This window comes from Dasypus novemcinctus, chromosome 4 (assembly GCF_030445035.2).
Source record: "Dasypus novemcinctus isolate mDasNov1 chromosome 4, mDasNov1.1.hap2, whole genome shotgun sequence".
In the NCBI taxonomy this organism is placed as follows: Eukaryota; Metazoa; Chordata; class Mammalia; order Cingulata; family Dasypodidae; genus Dasypus; species Dasypus novemcinctus.
Window position 1 is genome coordinate 52,784,786 of NC_080676.1, and position 25,709 is coordinate 52,810,494.

Consider the following 25,709-nt stretch of genomic DNA (forward strand, 5'->3'; position numbering starts at 1 on the left):
GCCTACTGTCACTACTGTTATTCAACATTGTACTGGAACTTCTAGCCCAAATTAGATAACAAAAGAAATGAAAGTCATCCAAATTGGAAAAGAAGAAATAAAACTTTCCCTATCTTCAGATAACATTATTCAACACATAGAAAATCCTGAAAAATCCACAACAAAGCTACTAGAGCTAATAAATGAATACAGCAAGTTGGTAGGGTACAGAATCAACATGCAAAAGTAAGTAGTGTTTCAAAACACTAGTCATAAACAATCTGAAGAGAAAATCAAGAAAAAATTCATTTACAATAGCAACTAAAGGAATCAAATATCTAAGAATAAATTTAACTGATACAAAAGTATCATTAAAATGTCATTTATACCTAAAGCAACCTACAGATCCAACACAATCCCAAACAAAATTCTAATACCCTTCTTTGCAAAAATGGAAAAGCTAAGCTTCAAATTAATATGGAAGAATAAGTAACTCTGAATAGCCAAAACCATCTTGAAAAAGCAGAATGAAGTTGGCAGACTCACACTTGCTGATTTTGAAACTTACTACAAAGCCACAGTATCAAAACTGCATGGGGGAGTGGATGTGGTCCAAACAGTTGAGCACCTGTTTCCACATGGGAGGTCCCAGGTTTGATTCCTGGTGCCTCCTAAGGAAAACAGAAACAAACAAAAACAAACATAAAAACCAACTTAGGGGAGCCAATTTGGCTCAGTGGTTGAGCACCAGCTTCCTACATATGAGGTCCCAGGTTAATTCCCCAGCAACCCTTAACTACTTTCTGGAGTTTGTGAGAAACAAACCAACAAAAAAACAAACCATCATGGTACTAGCACAAGGAGAGACATGTAGACCAATGAGTCAAACTGAGAGTTCAGAACTAAAGCCCCACCATCTATGGGCAATTGATTATTTTTGAGAAGAGTGCCAAGTTTGTTAAATGGGGAAATAATAGTCTCATCAACAAATGATTATGAACAAACTGGATATCCATCTGCAAAAGAATGAAGATCAACCTCTGCATCACACCATGTGTACAAAAATCAAGTCAAAAGAGATCAAAGATTTAAATATAAGAACAAAACTATAAAACTTCTGCAAGAAAACATAGGGAAGCATCTTCAGGACCTTGTATTAGATAATGGTTTCTTAGACAACTCCAAAAGCAGGAGCAACAAAAGAAAAAAATAGATAAATGGGACCTCATCAAAATAAAAAACTTTTGTGCCTCAAAGGACTTCATCATGGAAGCAAAATGGCAGCCTACAGAATGGGAGAAAATATTTGGAAACCAAATACCTGATAAAGGTTTAATATTCAGAATATATAAAGAAATCCTACAACTCAAAACAGAAAGGTCATTCAGTTTAAAAATGGGCAGAAGTCTTGAATGGAAATTTCTCCAAAGATGTATAAATGGCCAATAAACACATGAAAAGATACTCAACGTTATTAGTCCTTAGGGAAATGCAAATCAAAACCATAAGGAGATACCATTTTACATGACTACTATTTAAAAAAAAAACAACAAGTATTGGAAAGGATGTGGAGAATTAGGATTATTCATTCATTGTTAATAGCAATGTAAAATGATACCACCACTGTGGAAAACAGTTTGATGTTTAGTGGTTCCTCAAAAAGTAAAGTAGAGAATGACCATATGACCCAGCAATACTACTGCTAGGTATATACTCAAAAGAATTGAAAGACAGTACTTGGACAGATATGTGCACACTAATGTTCACATGGGGCATTATTCACTATTGCCAAAGGGATGAAACAACTCAAGTTTCCATCAACGGATCAATAGTGATGTATACTTACAATGGAATACTATTCAGCCATTAAAAAGGAATGAAGTTCTGGTACATGCAACTACAAGGAAGAATCTTGAACACATCCTGTTGAGCGAAATCAGCCAGACACCAAAGGACAAATACTGTATGATTTCACTGACATGAAATAATTAGAATAAGCAAACTCAAGAGTCAGAATGTAGAATACAGCCTTACCAACGACTGGGGTGGTAGTAGGGTATGGGGAGTTCATGTTTAATTGGTACCTAGCTTCCGTTTGGAGTGATGGAAAAATTTGGTAATGGATGGTGGTCATGGTAGCACAACACTGTGAGTGAAATTAATACCACTGAAGTATATATTTGAATGTAGTTAAAAGGGGAAATTCTAGGTTGTATATATGTCACTAGAATAAAAAATTTAAAAAACCATAGGATTGCACAACACAGTGAACTCTAATGTCAACTATGGACTAATTATGCTATTAACTAATAGTATAATTATAAAAATATTGTCTCAATTTTTAGCAAATTTAGCAAAGTTAACATACTAGCACCAGGTGTTAATAGGGCAAACTATATATGTGGGGAGGCGGTATTTGGGAATTCTGTATTTTCTGCATGATTTTTCTGTCACCTTACATTACTCTAATAAAAAAAAAATGTATTTAAAAAATCAACCTGGGTAGTTGGAGCATAAAGCACTCCATGTTGCTTTAAGATACCAATAACTTTTTTCTGCTTTCCTGTTTGGAAAGGTATTTACAACTTTCCAGAGTAGCATTTCCAACCCAGTCATACTCCCATCTCTGACCCATGGTAAGAAATCCCTTTCCCATCTTCCAGATCTTGATTGCCAAATGTAGGCTGAGGTAGTTACACACGTCCCTATCCCTTTATCCACTGTGCATTCTTCCCATTTTGACAATTAGTGCACGGCGTACAATTGCTGCACACTGGAACATGAAATTTTGTAAATCCGCATGGAATAACTACTTACCAGACCTACATATCCTTTCAGTCCATTTGATACATAACTTGAGATTTCGAACAAATATATACCATAACTCCTACCTTAGTAATGACGAGAATGTTTCCTGCTTGGATTGCTTCTCTTCCCTAACTCTAGAGAATGCTTATTTTTGTAACTGAGAGGAGAATGAGTCCCTTGCTGGAAGTGAGAGAATTGTCTGGGGACTCCTAGAGTGTTTATTCCCAACTTCAGTTTCCACGTAGAAATACCTATTTACAAAAGGAGTTCTTTCTCCAGTAGTTGAAGACGATAGGGAAATCTGATCCAGTAAGCAGGGCGGCGTGGCTCTTGTAAGGAAGTCTGAGCCCGCTCTCCCTTAACATGAGAATTCGAAAGCAGTGGGGAAGAGATGTTGGACCTATCACAGCATCGCTACCAGACAGCCTATTACAGTATTTAATAAAAACAGAAACAGCATGCTATCATAGGCTAATAAATCCTACCTCCAGCACGCTTTAAAAACAGTATGAAGCGGCGCTAACGGAGCTTCAGATAACTAATTTCGAGCGTGGCTGTCAAGCGTGCCTGTCACTCCCATTGTCCTTCCAAACTCTTTCAGACATTTTGAGCAGGAGTACTAAGGATATGAGTTAGCAAGGGTTGTGCTATTTAATGGTCCAAAAAGGCTTTAGGCACGATAAGTGATAATGATTACCCGTGGCTTTTTGGAGGACTGCACTGGATCGCTGTCATTAAAAAATAAGCGTGGCTTTTGAGGAAGATGTGACAACTACCGGAGGTAGGATTTGCATGTGAAACAAAGGGATCTGTTGCTGTTTCTTGCTTTTTGTTTGCCCTGTGCCTGGTGGGTGAATTGCAGCCAGGTGCGGAGTGAGAAGCAAAAAGGGGAGAGAGAGGGGAGTGGGAGACGGATCTGCTTAGAGCAAAGCACAGTGTGTAGTATTATGTTTAATGGCAAAAATGCCTCGAGGACAAACTGGCTCCAGGCTTGTAGCCTGCTGAGTGCGCGTTCCACGTTGCTTTTACCAGGGAGTAGAATGTTTAGAGGTCATAGAGAAAACAGTTTGCTTCTTATCTGTGGTGCCAGCTGGGCTGTTGGCAGGGTTGAGTGAGGACTTTGGTGGGTGGGGGGCATAAAGGTCCAAGAAAAATAAAGAGGAAGCTGTCTTTAAGACTTGAAACCTGTTAGATAAATATTTTATTGCCCTGGTTAAGGTGCTTTGATAGCCTGAGTCTAATTTTTAAAAAGGGGAAATTGGAGGATTATATCTGATTTCCCCTATAAAAGAACTACTTCGGATTTAATCTATAATAAAAGAAAATTGGGTCTCTTTACCCATTTTGCATATTGAAAGGCTGATCCGCACTGTTTGTATTAATGGTTTTGTGAAGCAGAGAAGAGTTTTAGACTAGAAGGGAATTTCTCTCTATTCCTTCTCTAGCTTTTAAACAACTGCCGGGGCTGCAGATAGAAATGGTGATTCGTTAAAGGTTACGGACTTGATGTTCTACCTTTTTTTTCAAATGAGCAGAATAAAGCACAATTCTCCTTGACAGATGAGAGGAGCAGTTGGATTCCAAAGTCCAGTGGATAATGAGTGGGTTTGCAAAGGAATTTTTACTGCTTTGTACTTTATCCTGGGATCGGTGTAGCTCAGTCAGAAGAGGAAATTCAGGAAATCACAGGCTAAGATTTTTAAAGCTAAAATGCAATGATCAGAAGCCAGTGTTTTCCCAACTTGATCTATGGTGCAAGTTTCAATATTTGTCATTGCACACGACCCTCAATGTGAAGTGACAGAAACGTAGTGAGGAGTGAATTCTCAGTGTTGTTGGGTGATCTCCCTGATGGACTTCACAACTCCAAGATGTAAATATGTTGTTTTATGTTTGAGAAAACATCTGTATTCTGATGCATTGATTTGGTTTTAATGAATGGCAAAATGCACAAAATAATTGTGTATTTATGACAGAATATTCTTCAAATGTCTTTAAAACTAGTTAGTGCAATATTAACTAGGAATAAAAGTAGAAGACAATATACAATGTTTTCAGCTAAATATTGAAATTAAGGCTAAGTGGGGCTTTGCTATTCTCTGTCAAGTTGAGGTTTGTATATTTGTGAGCTGCTATGTATATACTGCTACTCCCGTACAAAGTTGAAATGGTGGGTAAACATGTTAAAGTTGGGTGCCCTTTATTCCTAATAGTGGAATAGATATTACTGAACCATCAAGCTCGCTTAGATGGTCTTTAAGTGACAAAGAGTGCATGTCCATGAGATGGCTGTGTGGAAGTCCTTGTGCAAATGGTGGCTATGACATAGTTTTCTGCTTCTATGTGACCAGTGGAATGTGTGACCTTGACCTTGTAAAGTCCCATTCTCTGACCAAGTGAGTTAACCAATCAAGAATGCACATATAGAGAGCTCACAATACACAAACAGAAGTACACACACATTTTACTCACTGTTGTGAGAAATTTACAGCTGAATATTATTTCCAGTTCTCACTAATTTTCATTTATTTTAAAAGTGCTTCTACTAGCTCTGGTCTTACCAATATCTTCTGAATCTAATCAGATCAAGTATCTATTTTAGGTGGAATTCATATCATAAAAGTTTTCAACAGGAGAAATTATTTTGCTGTGCTCGTGCCTCTAGCACTTTACTGATAAGCTAAAATGGTTTTTCACAATTTTTACAGATTTATGAAAAAATTTCCTATATTAAATCTTGATGGTGTATGTCTATGTTATACACCTACACCATGAAAAAAATAGAGGGGAGCTGTGCTATTCTATTTTTTTTACTTTGGAAGCTGTGAAGAAAGCTCAGTGATTTAGTCAAAACATCACTTCATGTCACAAATTAATTTCATTGCCTGTTTACATTGGTAAATATCAACTGAAACATTTCCAGATACCCTTCTCTTTCAATTTCTGCTATATCTAGTAAGGAAAACCCAACAATTATCCAGATATACAGAAAGAAAAAGTCTGGAGACCACTCTGACAAAAAAATATATGCAAACCTTTAGTCATTCGTGTTTTTTCAGTCCCCATGGACACAGCCATCATATCAGCAACCAAGTCACTTTGACTCCAGAGTTGTCCTTGTTCTCTGTCTTTCTCATACCCACAGACATCATTCTACTTCATTGATATTGGACCAGACATTTCTCAAAATAACATAATCTTCTCTTCTATCATCTCCTTCCTCTCATGAAAACATGAAGAAAAATGCATTTTTCAAAAATTTTCATGCAATTACATCAAATTGAAAAGTAGACTACAATAATGTATATACAATATAATCCTAATTTTGTTACTATATATGTTTGTAAGAGAATCTAGAAAAAGTGCCCCAAAATGTTAGTGGTGGTAATCTCAGTGTGTTGTTACAGGTGCATTTTATTCTCTTTATTAATTTGTATGGTTGCTAACTTTATTTCAAAAAGCTAGCTTTATATTGATAGTTGCAAGAAGACCAGCATTATAAAGTTTATCAAAATCTCCTTTCCTGCCTCGTTGCCATCTTTGCCCTTTGCCATACTCGTTTTACCCTCTAAGTCGTCACTCCAAACTCCAAAGTCATTTTGTGGTCCAGGCAAGATCAAGCAGAGGTGCCATTTCCCTGGAAGAGGGCTTTCCTCCTTGGATTTCTTGGCATGTGTGAAAAACTGTGTCAACATTTCTCAGAGACCGATTCTGACTTCTTAAATCAAGTTTCCTAGAAGACGAGATTATAATATGGCTGTGTGTGTGTGTGTCTATAATTTCTTCTTATTTCAGAGGTAGAAAATTTTTCAGTCTCCTTTGCTGGTTACTAATTATCTCCTAAATCTTTAAATGTTGGAATGCACCATGGCTCAACTTGAAACCTTTTCTTTATCTGTAATTTTTCCCTAGAAAAATGAGTCTAATCTAATCTCCAACCCTTAGAAACTATCTGTATACAGACTGCCCACAAATTCTAATCTTTGACTTGGGACTCTCCCCATAATCTCCATACTTACATATCCAATACCAATGTAACATTTCCAGTTGGATGTCTTGGAGGCATCTCACACTTAATATTCAAAATCAAATTTAATTTCTAAATTTCCACATATACATCTTCCTCCCATATTTTCCACCACTTAAGAATATGGCAACTCCATTCTTCTAGTTGCTCAGAAAAAAAAAATATTACTGTCTTCCTTGGCTCCCCTTTTCCCCCCATACCTCACAGAAACTCCCATTGCCTCCACCTTCAAAATGTATCCAGAATTCAATTATTTATTATTTCTACTGCTACCATTCTGGCTAAATTAGCTACAATTCTCGCTTAGATTATTGCAATACTTTTATAATTGGTCTCTTTCTTCCACTGCAGCCTACCCCCCCCCCCAATACCCATTGTATTCTGCACCAAACACTGTGATCATTTCAAAATTGAAGCTAAATCATAATGATTAAAAGCCTCCAATGTCCATCTGACTCCAAAAAAAAGCCAAATCCTTACAAAGACTCACAGGTCATGCATGACCTATGTCCTTAGTACCTCCCTGATTCTCTGCTATTTCTCCTTTCACATTCCACTTCAGCTACACTGGCTTCCTACTTTGTCCTCAAACCCACCAGGCATTCTCACACCTCAAGGTCTTTGAGTACTCTGTGCCCTCTACCTAGAAAAGTTTTATCCTAGGTAGCTACATGACTCAGTCCCTCACTTCCTTCAAGCCTCTGTCAAATGCCCCTTTATCAAAGTAATCTTCCCTGAAAACTATCTTTCAAAGCACACTCTCTTGACACTTCCTATGCCCAGGCCCTGCCTTCTTTTTCTCCATATGTATCATATTGTTATTCCCAATATATTGTATGTTCAATGATTATTTTCTGTCTCCTTCCTGCTATGTAGCAGGCACTTTCATAAACTCTATGAAAGCAGGGACTTTGTTTTGCTCTATAATGTATGCACAACACCTAGAATAGGGCCTGCTATGTAGCAGGCACTCAATAAGCAATTGTCAAATGAATGAACTAATTGTTGAATAGAGGAATTGATTTTGCACCACCAAAATCCCACCAGTAGCATTGGGCTCCAAATATGGTTTTCAACCTTGTGGTCAGAGCACTGTGTCTGCCTTTTCCAGAGAAAGATCCTGAACTTCTTCAAAAAAGTCAAGATTTATTAAGATGATTTTCTTCTCCTCTCTACATAGGAGGGAAAAAAAGAATTATATCACCGGCTCCAATCTATGTCAAAGCAAAGAAAAATTCAGTTTGCCTGAGTTTGATTTTATCCAAAAGATGACTTCTATTTCATAAATCTATTTCACAGATTCCCTATATAATTGAGTATTCAAGTAGACACATCCTATATTTTCTCTGCTCTCCCTTAATGACAAGGGAAGGGCTGGTGACACCAGGCTGGAAGGTGGGGTTGGTTGGGGTCACTCTGCCATTCAGGGCATGCACGCCCCAGGAGCTGTGTAGCCACAGGAACCAACCAACAATAATCAGTAATCGCACTATCCATTTGCATTGTCAAAATTGACAGTTGTACCACTCATTTGTCTTCTCAAAAGTATGGTCTGGTTAACACTGACCATCTTTACGATTCATAAGGTATATGGTTTCAAATAATTGAAGTATAATAATTGCATTGCCCAAATTAGGTATAATTAATAATGCCCCATATTTCAAGAATTCTATATAGTCTAAAGAGGTGGTGTGATATAAAACTAAGGAAAGAACAGGCTTTAGGAATAGATAGACCCGGTCTGAATTTCACCTTCACCATGTCATTGCTATGTGACCTGGACACTGTCTTTTTTATTTCATTACCCTTGGTTTCCAAAAATTGGTAATTGGTGATAGTAAAATCTATCTTTTGGGATTGAAGATTAAATGTAGTAATGTATACTAGTACCCTAGTAGAGAATATGGCACAGAGGAGATGCTTAAAAATTAATAGTTTTCTCATCATTATTGTCATTTACTCTTCACAGCATGCCTGAGCAGCAAGTATCATAATTTCCATTGAATAGATAAGAAAGCTAAGGTATAGAGAAATTAATCAAGTTTGCTTTAGGTCAAAGAGTTAATAAGCTATCCCACTTAACTCTCCATCCAGTTGCAGAAACTTCTGTTAAATAGAATGTCAGTTAAACCATCTTTAATGTATTTAGTGACTAAAGACTGCCAGTAATTGGTGGAATTCTTTTAAAGGGAGGATTTGAAGAGGAGACTTTTCTTTCCGCTATGAACAATGAGAGTGCCTTATGTTTTCCTTCCCTAAACAAAAAGTAGACGTAAACTCCTGTGAAACAACCTAAATGAATGCAAATTTACTCATTATGAAACCCTCAGTCTCTAGACATGCAGTATAATGGAGCACTGAAGCAGAGTACCAGCTTCACAGCCCCATAGGACTTATTTGAATCCCAGTTCTGCCTGTTGCCTGGTGTTTGACCTTGTGAAACACTTTCCTCAGCAGAAATGTCAATAGTAACAGTACATCACTTGGGAGGTTGTTGTGATCATTAAATGAGATAATCAGGCATACCTGTTAGCACCGTGCTTGGCACAAATTAAGTGCATAATGCATATTACCTATTATAATTTTAGCTACCATTATTCAAAATGAAACTTTAATTTTACATATATTATGACACTGAGTGATTTGGTTTACATTATCTCCTTTAGTTTTTATTTCTTAGTATTACACATCTCCACACTCATTCAATAGATATTATTTGAGAGGCATTTAAACATCGAGTTATCATTTTGGAGTTCAAGGCTTTTGAGCATCCAACCAGCACCAGAAATAGATTTTACCAAAATGTGTGAGGGACATTTGCTTGTTTCTTATTAGAACTAAAATGAAAGAGAAATTCTGGAAAAATCGAGAAAAGGCCTGCCTCTCTGAGATACTAAACCTCATTTTATAGGTTCATGTACCCGTGTCAGTTAGAAGAACTTCAGCCAACCCAGGCTTGTTAGCTTCCAGCTTCAATGTTTCCAGCATCTTCATTCTGTCTATGGTTGCAGCGGCTGAATTAATAGTAAACTGGTCCAATGAACCCATGTTCAAACAATATGACTCCAGTGCATGCGTGAAATTGGCTATTAGCGTCATCAATTACTCTAGATTTAGCATTGCTAATATTTGAATGCAAAGGGGGCTTCATTGAATTATGCCATAAAAATATCAGCACCTTCAACTGAACTATTGGGAAACTCAAATACTGATTTGCTACTTAGGTTAAAATCTTATTTTCTTTAATCAGTTCTGAACTTCATCCTCCTCCAAACAATTTCTTAATTTTCAGATTTCTGAAGCTTGGTTTTGAGCAACTAATGATTATATGCTGGTGGGTGTTTCCTTTAATCTTTTGTCATTCCTCAAATCGATCGCGGTAAGTGTAGCTATGCTGTAGTCATAAAATGGCACCGATAGCCAAGGTTTTGTTTTTTATTAATGTCTTCAGTAATTTTGCTCTAAGAATTACCTATGCATAGTTCTACCGTGGTCCTTATCACACTGTGCTGTAATCTGTTTCATTTATCTTCCTCCTTGGTTAAATTATGAGTCCCTGTGAGGTCAAGGACTGGGACATAGTCATCACAGTATTTCCAGTGCCTAGCAGAATTCCTGTCAGTAGTTAAGGCTCAATAAGTGTTTGTTTCTTGAATGAATAAATCAGTGATATCTACACCAGATCTCTCAGTGTCCTGTTTGACCCAAGGAGAGTAAATGACCAAACGAACAGATCAATCACACACCTCAGAAATTTAGTGTTGCTTAGAACTATTTTGTAATAACAAAGCCCTGGACCTGCCATACTAGCCTCTTCTTCACCTATCCTCTTACCTCGCCTTTTTTTTGGCAGGCCTGTATCAGATGCTCTTTCTGACAGTTTCCCTGCCCCTTCCTCTCTGTAGTCTGCCCACAGCAGCTACTCTCTCTCTCTAAAGAGCATGGTGGAGCCTTCCATTCGAAGCCAACTTTGAGTCTGACAGCCTCAGACAGCAAAATTCTAAAACCCGTCCTGATCAAAGTCAGGGTGACAGATGAGCCAGGGTGAGAAATTCAGCTCAGGGGGAGGGGAGGCAATAAATCAGCTGTCCAAGTGTCAAGCCTGCCAACTTCTTAGGAAAGAAGGAGAAGGCGCTTATACTACTGGACCGGAGGGCTTTGGTTTACATTTGTACTAAATAGGGAAAATGTCAGATGAATCCCACATACAGGATTCCTTATCATCTTGGTGTTTTCCTGAGTATGAAATTAAAACCCCAGAAAATTATGGACATGGAGTCATTTTTCATTTCCAATAAATCCTTTCAATGAGTGAAAAAGAATAGTTATACAAATAGTAAAAGATGTAATTGAGTTTCTAAAGTATATTTTTCCCATATAATTAGGGTACAAAGGTATTGAAAAAGACACTTTCAAAAAACAATTCTCAGGTGAATAGAACACTAGAAAATATGTTATTATGCTCATTTTTTAAATAAATAATTTTTTGATTGCTATACCTTTTGCTTTTCACCCTATCCCCTGAGGCGAAGACCTACTAGAAAAGTCAGGTAAATATCTTATCTATACTTACCAGGCTGTTTGGTGGGGATTTAGGGCTCTAGAAACCATGCAAGTCTTAATTCCACTGAATCCCCTTTGTGCCTTGTGGTATAGATAGGGCTCTTATGGAAGGGGAAAGAGGGCTTGTGAGTCTCATTGTTTGCTTATTCAGAGGACCATACTACGCACAGTAGTATGAAGTGATTTACAAAACCATCCGTGTAGCGTTCTACCAAAGGAAAATTCAATTTGGAAATTTCCCCAATTAAAGCCTTTACTACAATGTGTGTGTCTGGGGAATTCCACTGTGCTTTGTGACACAGTTCAGGATTTTATAAACAATGAGTTTGGTTTTATCAGACTTTTAAAGTCTTTTTTGATTAAATTTTTTACTGAAAAGTTGGTAAAGGTCAAGCACCTGACTCCCTAACTCTTATCAACAAAGGTAAAGTGTCTTTCAAAGTGAAACTTGGAAAGTTAAAAATAGCCAGCAATGAAAATGCAAATTTAGAATCTTTCTTGCTTTGCATCAGATGCAGAGGCTCATTCTGGACATGCTGCATAAGATGCTTCATGAGAAGGAAAGACGAGAAGTTGGTAAATCTTGCTCAGAAAATAATTCTAAGATGTTTGGAGTTTGGTATTGTAATGCAGCTGAAAATTCCAAAGCATATAGAGCATCTGTAGCTCCATCAAATCAAACTAAAACTTCCTCACAGAGATTTTACCTTAGTAGTAGTTCTGGGAATCATTGATTATCTTTCAGTTTTTCCCAATCAAGAAAGTAATACCTAACTGTAGAATATAACAGGATTAATCCATTTTCTTCTTCTCTGTAAGTATGGTCAATTTCTGGTTTAACTTTACTTTCTAGTGGTTTTATTTGGGCCTATGTGGTGCTTGGGAATAACTATGTGAGGTGCTCTGTATAGACAATTCAAGGAAAATATTTGCTTTTAAAACATAAAATTAGAACAGCACAGAACTCAATTTTCTGTTGGAATGAATCTAAAGAAAAGTTGAAATAGGGAAATAAACTTAATATAAACTTAATATCTAAAAGAGAAAGAATGTTTAGATAACATTACCAAATTCGAGAACATTTTTTTTTTAGGGGGGAAGTGTTGGAAAATATATCAATAGACTTGTAGAAATAAAACTGGCTAGAAAATCTCTATTTCAACCTGTTTCTCAATCTTCTATTTCCCCACTGACAAGTAGATATAGTGGCTGCTGAACTTAAACTGAATAAAAAGAAAGTTTTATGAATAAAACTTCTGTGCTCTAATAGAAATGCCTATTTGAAAAGTTGTCTTGTGTGTAATTTTCAGACATAAGAAGATGCTTAGTATGAATGTGCTCAGGTGTGTCTACTTTCTTTTTTAAAATTTTTCCATTCTGCTACCCTTTAATTTATCAGTCCTTATTTCAAATTCATTCACTCACTTATTCATTCATTTATTCAACAATTGTTTATCAACTATCCATTATAGGTTAAGCACTAGAATGGATATTGGGATTACAAATTGAAGCCAAATCAGAAACAACTCTCCCCTCCCCCCATTAAGGTCACAGAATGGAATGAGAAAGACATTTTGAAGTAACCACAAAAATAAGTATAAAATCACAAATGCAATAAATGGTAAGAGATTATTAATGTCACCAGTTGAGAATTACTGTCGTTAAGGATGTATGGGAAGTCTTTTCTGAGCTGCTATATAAAGAAGCATAAAAGTAAATAAAAATAAAAATAAAATAAATAAAATTGAATTTAAAAGGCTCGAACGTGAAAGTAGCAGGGGTTGGAGAAAAGCTTCCTAGGCAGAGTAAAAGTCTGTGCAAAGGCTAAGGCAAGACACATTCACTTATTCAACAAACATTTATCAGGCTGTGTATGTACACGTGAAAGAGAGAGAAATTTCTTACCTTCATGGAATTTACATTCTAGCAGGCAGCAATGAAAATATCAATAAACTAGGTTTTAAAGAATAAGACTGTTACAGAGAGTAGGTAGGGACTGTGTCCCTGACAGATGGCAGTTATGGCTGGAGGGCAGGGAACAAGCAGCCTACGGTTAGAGATTAGGCTGGTGGACCGATGGCCGGAGGAGTTATTCTAAGAGCAATGCTTTTTCTCCTAAGAGCAATAAAAAGCCACCAACAGCATTGCGCAGGGGGTTGACAAGGTATTTGTGCTTTGCAAAGATATCTCTGTCTCCAATATGATGATCAAAATGGAGAAGAGCAAGGGTGGATGCAGAGAAACCAGTTGAAAGGTTATTATTGTAATCCAGATGATGGTAGCACAAATCAGTGAGATGAAAGCAAGTGGCTGGAAGGACACATGGTTATGAAGTATTATCAGAGAGTTGGTGATGGGTTAAATTTGAGAGGATGGGAATGAGGAGGAAAGTGGTGTCAATGATAACTCTAGATTTCTGGCTCTAATAACTGGATGGATGGTGAGGTTAGGGATCACTGGAAGAGAACTAGAGATCCCTTTCACTAAAAAGCCTCTACTTCCTTGCTCCTCACTCATTTTTAAAGGCATGAATGTATGAATTCTGGCCATGCTGTTTTCCTGGGACTGCCCTCTTGACTCTTTCCAGGAATCTCTCCTCACCTGACTTGTTGGCCTTTCCACAGTCTCATAACCCTCCCTTGATCACTCCACAGCATTCAAAACTATGGACCTTTTTACTTCAAATCCTCTCTTCCCTTGAATTACTGATGTTTAACTTAGTTTCTCCTCCTGCCTTAAAGTTCTTTCCTACCTTGTCTCCTTTGTTGGGTTCCCATTTTCCTTCTCTTATTTTTTTAGACTTTTTAGTAATTTAAAATATCATCTGTCTATACTTAAATCTTAGACTCTTCCTCCAGCTGTGATCTTGTTCACTGACCCAAGTCCTAAGCTGAGTACTATCTAGTAGCTATTTCCCTGTGACTACCATCTTGAGACTTCAAAATTCACTTTACTCATATCAAAACCTAATAAATCCACTCTACCTCGTGTTTCTATTCATGACATCACCAATTTCCCAAACACCATATGTTGGAGCCAAGAATTGTCTTTGAATCTTCCTCCAACATAGACCTAATCAGCTCGGTCCTATTGTTCCTTCCTTCAAAGTATCTTTGCATCTGTGCCTTTATTCCTTCCCATACAAATAAAGCCCTTTAAATCTCACACTTTGTTGCCTTGCCTTTAGTCCGATATTTTCAAAGTGTTGTCATTGAATCACCTGCATGAGAATTATGAGGAAGATCTTGAAAATTATCATTTCATGTGGCCTGTATTTAAAAAGAGTATTTTAGGGTAAGACCTTGGAAATTTAACAAACACAATTGGTGAATCTATCACAAATAGAGTTTGAAAAACTAATCTCTTCTTGTCTTGTTTTCTTCTATATAGATCTCCCGAATGAAATTTTCCAGAGTATGACTCTGATCTTGGAACTGCCTTAAACATGCCTCCATCCTTTGGCCCATGCACTTCAAATTTCTTTTTGTAAAATTCAGTGAGATTGCAAGACTTGTTCCAAGTCACATAGCCAGTGACGCAGAGCCAGGTCTCCTTTCCTGCTCGTTTTCACCTGTCAAAACCCTACCAATCATCAAATGGTCCCTCATGGATAAAGACTTCCCTCATCCCCTCCCCATTTTTTTTCTTCCCTTTCCATTCCTTGCCCTACAAGCCAGAAGAGACCTCTCCAGTCTTTGAACTCTACCAGAAGGTTTTACCTTTTGCTACCTGGTAATCACGTAATTACACATATGTATAATTTTTCTTTTTTCTTCTACTTACAAATTTCATGAAAAGCTATGTTTTATAAAAAGCTAAGTTAATTGAATAGAAAGAGCATTGAGTTATATTCAAAACCCATCCAGTATGTGTCCTTGGGCAAATCATTGACTTCTCTGAACTTCATTGCCTCCATTTCTTAAGTGGAGTAGTGTTATTTGCCTTATAGAATTTTGGTCATTACAGAGGGAGGTGTCTTATGAAACTTTGACCTATATGAAATTGCCAATATTCAATCATTTTCACCTACAAAAATGGAAATTTCATAACACCTAGAAGATCTCTATATTTTAGTACACTTTCCTTTAAAATATCTTTGTGTCCCATATTATGCTTTGTATATACTTTACACATCAGCCCCTTGTTTGCTGAATAAAATAATGTTGTCATTATTGGCCTACAGAGATCATTAGAGAGCTACACTAACATCAAGTAAGCAAACTATTAATCTAACTCAATGTTTGCTCTAGCTGGTTCCTTTGTCAAAGCAGGTGAACAAACAGCAATTTTAACAATAAGCAAAAGGAAGTTTTTTTTTTTTTCCTAATGAGAATTCTGTTAAATAAAGGTCAGCAGAAAAAGTAACAACACTCATTGTCTCTTGTTTATGGTCCATCTGGGCATCACGCAAACTTGCCCAAATTTCTCTCCTGAGTATTACCTTACCTAGATTTAATCTAAATAACATCCCACACTGCCCTCATTAGGATTTTTTGTCATGAATCAAAATGGCAATTACATTTTCAAATGTGGCCTCTGTGAAGAGTATGCACATTTTGTTTCTTCAGCTATCTTTCCCTACACTATTACGGAATTTCAGGCCAGTTAATCCAAAGGAAACTCTTAGCTTGAGAAGGCCCAGAGTTATGTAGCCTACAAAGGTAAATGAGCTAGGAAGGAATCAATGTTGTTTCTATGCTCTTACTTAGTTTTCATTCTGTGGACTTATCTGCCCAAGGAAAGATTCTTTGATGCTTCCTTCATAAAAAGGATTTCATAACTTGTGATTTGGATTTCACTAATTCATTGGTGAAGTGACAAAATCAGTTTGCAACTTTATTAAAGGACTGTACAAGTGGTAAGAAAAAAAAATGTTACCCCAAGTAAGGGCAGCTGACAAAGGTCAGTAGGATGCAGCAGTGGGTATAGATTCCCTTTGGATCAAGAGGGTGACTGTGAGGGCCTTTGGTAGCTGATAAACTATCATCTTTCTTTATCTCATAGGTTACCTATTGAATTCACACTGAAATCATCTCCTATTATTCTCACAACTCTGGTTGACATCATCACCCCTGATTTTGGACAGTGAAAACAAAATTCACAGAGATTCAAAGACTTGTCCCAAGTCACACAGGAATTAAGGCCAGGCCAGGCTTTCAAGCCAATTCCTCTGACTCTAAACCCAAGTCTTTCTCCCAGACCATACTGCCTAAATTAAACATGAATCCATCAACTCTTCCTCTGGAGCCTGCTTCTGCAGCCGTGGATATTTCAAGGGGGCATTTTCAGGCCTTGGAGTTGTCCTGGGTGATACTGCAGGGACAGATGCTGGACATTGTATGTCCTGCCATGGCCCACTGGGTGGACTGGGGGAGAGTGTAAACTACAAGTAAACCACTATCCATGTGGTGCAGCAGTGCTCCAAAATGTATTCACCAAATGCAATGAATGTGCCACAATGATGAAAGAGGTTGTTGATGTGGGAGGAGTGGGATAAGGGGGGTGGTATATAGGGACCTCATATTTTTTTAATATAAAAAAATACATTATTTGAATGTAAAAAAAAATAAAGAAGGAAAAAAAAGAGAGCATTTGGAGGCTCAAACAAGGGTTTGCTTTTGAGATGGTCACTGGTACCATAAGACATAAAGAATGCCAACAGTGAGAACAATGAGTATTGAGCACTTTATCAGTGGCAGGCACTTGACAAAACACTAGCTATAGCTTATTTGCCCTCATTCAGTGCAAGGCATTGTGCTAAGCACTTTACATGCATTCTCTCATTTAAAGCTCAGAACAGTCCTAGGAAATGAGTACTAGTATACCCACTTTCCAATAGAAAAACTGAGGCTCACAAAGAATGATCGACCTATCCAAGGTAACACAACTTGTAGGAAGCAAAGCTGGGCTAAAGCCAGCCTGACTCCCAACCTCGAAGTGCAGTACTTGACACCTGCTGCCATCTCTGCCCAAGTACCAGTGTGACTGGGCTCCAGATGTGAAGGAAGGTCTAGACCGCAGGTCCCAAGGTGGCCATGCCCAGAGGTCCCTGAGGTCTTGTGGGCAGCTGGCTCAGGTAATCTCCATTGCTGTGGATTACAGCCTCATCTCTGCTCTCTTCTTACCCATGGAGTCAATGTAGGGTGCTGGTCCTCATCTAGGTGCAGACAAAGGTTCACAGATATGATTCTAAATGGGAACTGTGGGAGGATGATTTCACAGCACTCTCACCACAAACTGCCACACTGAGGCAGTGAAAGAGAAAAGAGAGCTAAGCAAAGAAGAAAACTGTTTTGTAGCAGATTTCACATTTTCCCCTTAATATATCATCAAATTGTTTTTATATTTTTCTGCAACCTTATCTTTTGAATAACAAAACTAAAAAATGACTCTATTCTTCTGCCACTAATACAATTCAAGTTGACAATCCATTTCAGATAAAATATTAATTATGTCCCAGTTTTCCTCACCTAGTTTTTCCTGAAGCCAATATATATCAGTGGCATTATAAGTTTTCTTTCCTTCCCATTCCCATTTACCCAGATCAGCTTTGATCTAATCAATGTAATACACAGGCTGCTTTCCTATAAAATCAACTTTCCCAGTCAAAGTAGAATTTGTATGACAGGAACTTCCATTTATATACATTTTATAAATTTATTTGAACTCTAGAAAATATAATAATTATCCTTGCTTTAGCTTTTCCTTAAATTATAGAAGTTTAAACACTGCATTACCCTGAAATTATTATAATTTATGTTAAAAGCAGTGACCTAATAAGTTAAGTCTCAGTAGTCTGCTAGATTTGTGAATAAATAATAGTCACTTCTGATAAAGTCCTTAATGATGTTTAGATTTCTTTCTTCTTTGCTAGGTAGTGCAGAGTTTGATGTTATCTATATTTCAAAGGTTTAGTAAGAGCTAGGGATTTCTTTCATGTAGTCCTTCAATAAAGATAAGCAGAAAAAGCTGCCAGTATTATCTTGGCTGGATTTTTGCCACTACTTGTCACCAAGTTTCCTCTAAAATGATATCACATTAATTCATATTTGCAAAAACACATCATTTTTAATAAAACATAAAAGTAAAATTCAACCTGAACCTTGACCTGAAATATGAACTTTTAAATTGCTGCTCATACAAAGTCAGCTGAAATTTATGACAGATATAGAAAACATGAGGAAAGAAACAGATTTCCTTTATTGTCCTGTTGTAGTGCCATCTGGCACCATGCTAGAAAAAAAGAAAAAAAACTAATTTGGGACCCGCCTTGGTTTTGATGTGTTTACAAGATTTTATGAAAAAAAATTTCAAGGATGAATCATATATTGGTTAACGTAAACTTAGACTTTTAGGGTTACCTGCTGAGAGCAAAATACAAAACCAAACACATGGACAAGCCACTGGAATACAAGAAATAATGGGGAATGTGCCCTAGAAGGAGAAAAGGAGAGAGTTTTTGGCTTAGGGCAGGAACATCACACAGCACTGAGTGCTCTCTGGTCACTTTGGAGATTCTTATCTCTAAAGCAGGTTGTTCAAATTGATTTCCCAAAAATAAATCCTTGAGGGAGAATTAGATAAGGAGAGAAGAGAGGGTTCATAACTGAAAGAAATCATGCAAAAAGAACATAACCAAAACCAAATTGTTTTAACAAAAACTATTAAAATAAATAATAACTAATATTTATTGATTACTTATTTATGTGTTAGCAATAAATTTTGCAATAAAATAGCTCTTGTGGTCTACAAACCATTTCCTGACAAAGTCTTCTTCCTGGTCCACTAACTCCCAGTATGTGCGTACAAGGTCCAGTTTAATCCAGGGGAGCCACATGGTGTTAAGAGCATCCGTTTTCACACCAGAAGAGCCTTGTTCTCCCATTTCTAACTGTGCCACCTTTCACATGTCACTTATGTTTCGAGTATCAGTTTCTGCATCTATAAAATGGATTCTCACAACACTGACCTTTCAGGTTTATTAGGAGATTTGAATGAAATGACCCATATAAATTATGTACTGTATGATAGGTGATCAATGAAAAGTAGTTACTGTTATATAAATGCCTCACCTATGTTCACAAGTCCTTGGCATAGCCATTTTTGCATTATATTGCATTATAACCTTGTGCAGATGTGTGTGAGAGAGAGAGGTATTTTTGCTTACCCAGATTGTAAGTCCCTCTGTATTATTTACAAGCTTTCCCAGGTGGCTCTAATGTGCAGCAAGGTATGAGAACCACAGACATAGAAGAATTGAGCATCAGATTAAGGCCACGATGAAGGGCTGTTTTTGGATGGCAAAGGCTCTCTTTTCTTTCTGAGATGTGGTAAGAGAGTATTGGGTGTAGGGGAGAAAGGAAAGGATAAATGAAGAGCAGAAGCATTTTGAAGGAAGAATACTGAAGGAAGTCATGATGGATGGTTTCAGTCTGCCAGAGTACAAAGTGAGATGATTAGATGAGGTGGGAGTGAGGTTAGATCTTGAAAGAAATTTAAAACATCCAGGACAACTAGTAAGTATCCACCAAGGATAAATAAGACTTGTCCCATTACTGCCTCATTCTCTCTACCCTTATTCATTGGCTGCTGCCTAGGACAGAAAAGGTTTTACTATCTTTTTTTGTTTTCCTCTTAGGAAAAAGAGAAGAAAAAAATTACAATCAGGGGAGCGTTTCAAGGACAGTAAAGCTAAGAGACTTTAAACATAGGCATTAACAGTAAGAAAATCTAAGCTACGGAGTCAGATCTTTCTGAAGCCACTTAGAAATTGTCCATGAAGTGAGCTTGGAGATTGCCTCACCTACCCACTTCCCCGTTTAACTGGTGAGTAAACTAAGGTTCAGAGAGACTCCGTGATTCACCCAACATCAGACAACAAGTTAGCAACACCAAGAGGCCTTGAAATATGTCTTCTGTTTCCCAGTCCAGCCCCTGCCTTTCTTCTACACACTCTGCCTCATGACCCCTGTGGTCGAACTTCCCAGTTAAAAATAAGGCTGTAGCTCTTCTGTGAGGATAAATTTAAATCTCTGTAAATTGTTTTTAGGTCTTTGCAAGGAAGAAAAGATGTTCATTTTCTTCTTTATTGCCATTATTATGTGAACCAGATTGAACTGCTACATCTCTTAAGAGTTTCTTATTACTAGGGTGAAATTTCCCATTTTAGCCCAAGCCCATTTTAAATTGCCCACAGACTACACAGAAAACTGACTGTAATAATTCAGTTGCCACACTCAGTACATTGTTTGAAATCCAACCAAAGGGGAAAATGAGAACTTGAAAGCTTAGAGAAGCACCAGGATAGAGCCTGCTGCTAAACTGTAAAAGGTAATTAAGAAGGGGTGGTAGCCACGTAGGGGCAGAGAGCCACTGACAGTTGCTAGAGCCCCTCTGGGCCTCCGTTTTTTTCACCTGTAAAGCAAGGTGAATGAACTAAACCACCTCTTAGTTTTCTTCCATTTCTGACTTTCTGTGTTCTGATTTTTGCCACCATCCCTCCACAAAGATGTGAAATAGTTGAAAACAAACCACATAGAATATTAGTATTTCATGGCTCATAGTTCCAGTTTGTTTAGATTATAAATAAACTAAACCGGAACAATGTCTGGAGTTCAGGTTCCTTATCTGTAAAGTGGGGAAGTGTTGAAGCAAATATTCTCCCCCCTCAGCTCTGTTTCAATGGTCTGTACACAGCTTGCACTGAGCAAGTTGCTATTTAGCTCGCAGGTTTAAAGGCTCTCTTTCCACACCCTGCACAGCCCGGGAGGCCACTGACCACCAAGCACTGTGTCTTTGTAAAAATGCCCCAAAGAACTTTCTCTATTCCTTCCTTCCACTCAGTTCCATAACTGAGAGAGAAAGCACCAAAGCAGGGTGATGTGAGGGGGTCACAAGCCACATAGGTAAGCTGGAATCTCCTGGAGAACTATGTTTATTTTGCAGCATCACCTTAATTGGTAAAGGAAATGGTGAATGTTGTTTTGCAGAGAGAGGCTACAACGAAAGAGAATGGTATTGGTTTTGGTGCTTTATAAAGTAACTAGAAGATGGAAAGCTAGAGAATGCAATGCGTCCTGGATGTGGAACTATATGACTGAAAACTCAGGAGTGGAGGGAGATAATAACTTGTGGGAAGACTTTCTTTCATAAAGAAATGATTTTTCTTCTCTCAGTTGGATTTACAGTTGTTTTTAGAATCCAGTGTATATTTTCTCATATTTTAAAAATCGTGTGGTGTTAAGTCACAAGTCTCAGGTTTCAACTCTAATATATTGCAGTTGTGTGACTTTTATCAGCCTTTCAAATTCTCAATTATTTTACTGTCAGAATTTTCCTCTATTTGATCAATTTTCTAAAAGAAATTCTGTCTAGACATGCAAAAGGAAATGGAGAATGGATACAAACATCTAAGTTGCTCTAGAAAAGGGTATCTTAATACACATCGTTTTCGGCAATGAAACTTAGATTTTTGCTGTTATTAATCATTCAGATATATGTTTTAGATTCCTAATTAAATTGCATACATGGAAATTATCTTATGTAAATATGTTTAACATACTGTTATTTTACAGGAGATTTTCTTTGTCTGCAAACTAGATCACAGTATTTTTATTGATGAGAAAATTCATACAAATTCAAACTGACAGCAATTCATATGTCCCTAATATCCAATATGATCTGGTATAAGTCGTATTCTTTGCAAAATGATTATTAATAGCCTGACTGCAAAGTTGTTTAAGAAACATTTCATTTCAGATTAACCATAAATTTTTTCTTACAGATTATACAGATCCATTGTTAAGGCCATTTTTCTACCCCATATTCAGTTTATTTTCCCTATAGGCAAAAAAAAGAAGATGAAAAGAAATCTAAAATGATAACCAGGAAAAACTTTTAAAAGGATGGAAGGGAGATAGGGAGGGAAGGAGGAAATAGGGAGAGAGTAAGAGAGTAAGAAAGAAAGAGAGAAGAGGTAAGGAGACAGGAAGGAAGGAGGGAGGGAGGGTAGGGAGGAGGGAGGGAATAGATTTGGCAATTAGTTCCTCTGATTATCTTAGATGCCAAATTCACATCTTTCCAAATGCTTTGTGTTATTTGACTCAAATATTTTCCTCCTCTCAGACACAACGCTGATTAGCAACAACAGAGGGTATTAAAGACACAGCTGGGTGGGGACCCCTAGTAATTGACAACCAATTAGGAGGCCTTTGTCTGAGAACCTGAGGTGAACAGGAAACACTGACAGTCAACAGGCAGGGAGATTTCAATCTGAACGACACTTCTCACAAAAACAAATAATTAGAGACTAACTTGAAGATAAAGCACTTGCTATTCCCAAATTTACCTTGAAGATTCTTCTTAAAAGCTTGACATTGCTTGGACAAATAAACTACACTGATCCACACAAACAGAATTCTATCAGTCTATAAAATCTAGATGCTGATATCTCTGATCCAAAGCAAAGGTTTTGTTCCCCTACATGTATTGAGATAATTGGCTTAGCTCTCCAGTGTGCTTTGAATGTAGACTTCAATGACATAAAATGTAAAGATTTTAAATCTTAGCCATCATTTTTGAACACTATGTTCAGAAGTGCCAAGTGATTTCTGTCTTCTCTTAAAAGAATCTTCCAAACCACCCTCCGAAGTATGTACTATTTTTATCCCCATACGAGCATGCTAAGATTTGACTTCAGTTACTTGCTCTAGGTAACACAACTAGTGAAGGACAGAACCCAGCCCAGCCTGACCGCTACACATACCAACTCCACAGGGAGTTGTGTTATTCTCCAGATGTTTCTTGAAGGTATATCTTTCAAGGAGACCAGAAGCCAACATCAGAATTTAAGTTATTTGAGGCTAACATGCCTTATATTGCTACTGGACCTCAATAGTGCCTAGGATAGTAGCCAAAGCACACAGTACATACAGTACGTTCTTGAATAATACCTATTAAATTCAGAAGTGAAAATTCATTGTTCTAATGCCTTTTTCTCTCATTCTGCTACGAAATTAAGGATGAATCCATACAATTTTAGTATGAAGATAGTGATATTTGAACAGGAACAAGATGGCATTATGAATAATAGATTCAATCTATTAAGCACAAAACCACAGCAACAGTTTAACAGTTTAACTGTTTAATGCAAGGATTATTGTAAAATCTTAAGCGATTACTGTCAGTGGTACACGATCCCCTTCACTACCAACAAAAACAAACTCATGCTAAGGAAGAGGATTTCTTGTTTATTTGTTTTTACATGAAAGCTGCATGGAGTTGTGCAATTGGACTGGAGTTAGGGCAGCTGGTTTCCATTACTGTTCCAGCCCTAAGTGGCTCTACCACTGTAAACTAAGGGTTGACCACTTTAGGCTTCAATCTCTCATAGTTAAAAACAGAGGAAGATCAGAATAGATGATTATAAGGCTCTTCTACCTAAAATCCCATCATTCTGTAGTATTGCCACGTTAGTTCCAATGTTAGCCTAGTTGGAAATGCTCACTTCTCCTCTTTTTGCATTTTGCAAAATGCTCTGTGTCAGGAGATCCAAAAGTTACTTTATGGCAAGTAAGGTCATGAAGTGTGTATGAAAGGGGAGAGGAACAGTGCTGATCAGACTGATGACAGGCAAAACTATTTCCTACACATGATGACACTAAACCAGCCAAAACACGATTAAGAAAATGGTGAAATCCGGAGTTAGAGAAGTTAGATCCATTTTCCTAGAACTTCCCCATCACAGTTATGATTTTGATTGAACTTGCTGAAAATTCATTTATCTGCTTTGGTGTAGACAAGGTCAAATTTCAAATATCACCAGGACTTACCTGACTCACATTAGTGATATCTTGTATATAACTACAGGGTTTCTGATAGCATTGTATATAGCACATTTTTATATATACAGACCTGGGAAGTGCTGGGTTCTAGTCTACTTTCTCTATTAATTAGCTGTGTCATTTTACTTAATTAATGTAACCTCTCTAGATCTATGAGAGAGATGGATTTAGATGCACTGTCTAACTTTAAAATATGTCATCTTATTGTGATAGGAAAAAGTATTTGTCACTGCAATCACTTGCTGCCTTCTATGGAATGCAGTTCCTGATAAGTAGAGGGTCTATTGTTAGCTAAGAAAATAATAGGTGTGACTACCAAGTTTGACACAGCTAGGGTAGGGTTTAAATTGCTCTGCATAATAAAGGAAAAGAGATTGAGAAGCCCTAGAGAATGGATTCTGGAAAGGAAAGTAGCAACCAGTAAAGCTAAGTGCTGGCACTGAAAGAAAGGGAGAAGGGGACAGAAAAGACCCTAGAGCATTAAAGCTAACTTGGAGGGAAATACTGTATCCTATAAACCCTCTCTTTTGCCTCCCGTTCTAAATCAGCAGTAAGATACATTCTCTTCAGTAGCTTTGGTGCAAGCAGATTCTTTGTACTGATGTAAAAATTACTAAAATTTATCTATGTATAGAAAGAGATGACTTATGATTTAGAAATACATTGCAAGGAAGTGGGCTACAATAGATAGATTTGACTTTGCAAAACTGACAGCATCATAGAATGAAGGACCTCTCAACAAGGTTGTGGTCATTCTGCATCTAGGGACAGTTCAGATGTAACACTTTAACAGGGTCTGAAATCCAGACACCTTTGGGGACCAAGTGAGTAAAGCTGGGACTAAGATAAGAGGCCATGATTGAACTTTGGAACCAGAGAGGGTGTGCCCTGAGGAAAGGCATTCAAATTCCTTTTTCTTTTCTTTTTTTTAAAAAATAAAAACAAGCAAAAAGACAATTATGCCACGGAAAGCACATCTGTGGCTCAGAGAAAACAGCTTGCAATCTTGGAAAGAGTCATTATCAAATCAAAGGACATTCAGAGGAGAGTGGTCAGGATATGAAATAAACAATTGAAAAACTGGGGTTCTGTAATTTGAAGAAGAGTAGACCGGAGGGAGCTTGGTGGTTGTCTTCAAAATATGTAAAGGCTTTTTTACAGAGGAAGTATTACAGATATTTTATCTTCCAGTCAGGGGTGGAATCAGAAAAAGGAAGGCAGCCATTAAGGATTAAATGAGTCCATATTTGCAAATCACCTAGAACAGGGTCTGTACAGAGTACACTACAGAAATGTCTATAAAATAAAATAAAACAGGGAATCAGAAGTGGCTTAAGTGATAAGGCCTCTGCCTACCATATAGCAGGAGCCAGGTTCAATCCCTGGGAACTCCTGGTGAAAAAGAAGAAGAGAAAGCATGCCTGAGTGATCAGCCAGTGAGGCAAGTGCCCACATGAGTGCTCACATGGTGAGCCAGTGCCTGCAGGGTG

At 37.5% G+C, this 25,709-nt stretch overlaps 1 protein-coding gene across 1 annotated transcript in view; it reads left to right on the top strand.

Moving 5' to 3' along the window:
- Window positions 1-3,290: 3,290 nt before the first annotated feature.
- KCNMB2 (potassium calcium-activated channel subfamily M regulatory beta subunit 2) overlaps window positions 3,291-25,709 on the top strand; it is a 267,751-nt gene continuing 245,332 nt past the window's right edge. The window contains exon 1 of the mRNA XM_071214633.1: window positions 3,291-3,568. The gene's annotated coding sequence lies outside the window, so the exon portion shown is untranslated. The remainder of the gene's footprint in view (window positions 3,569-25,709) is intronic.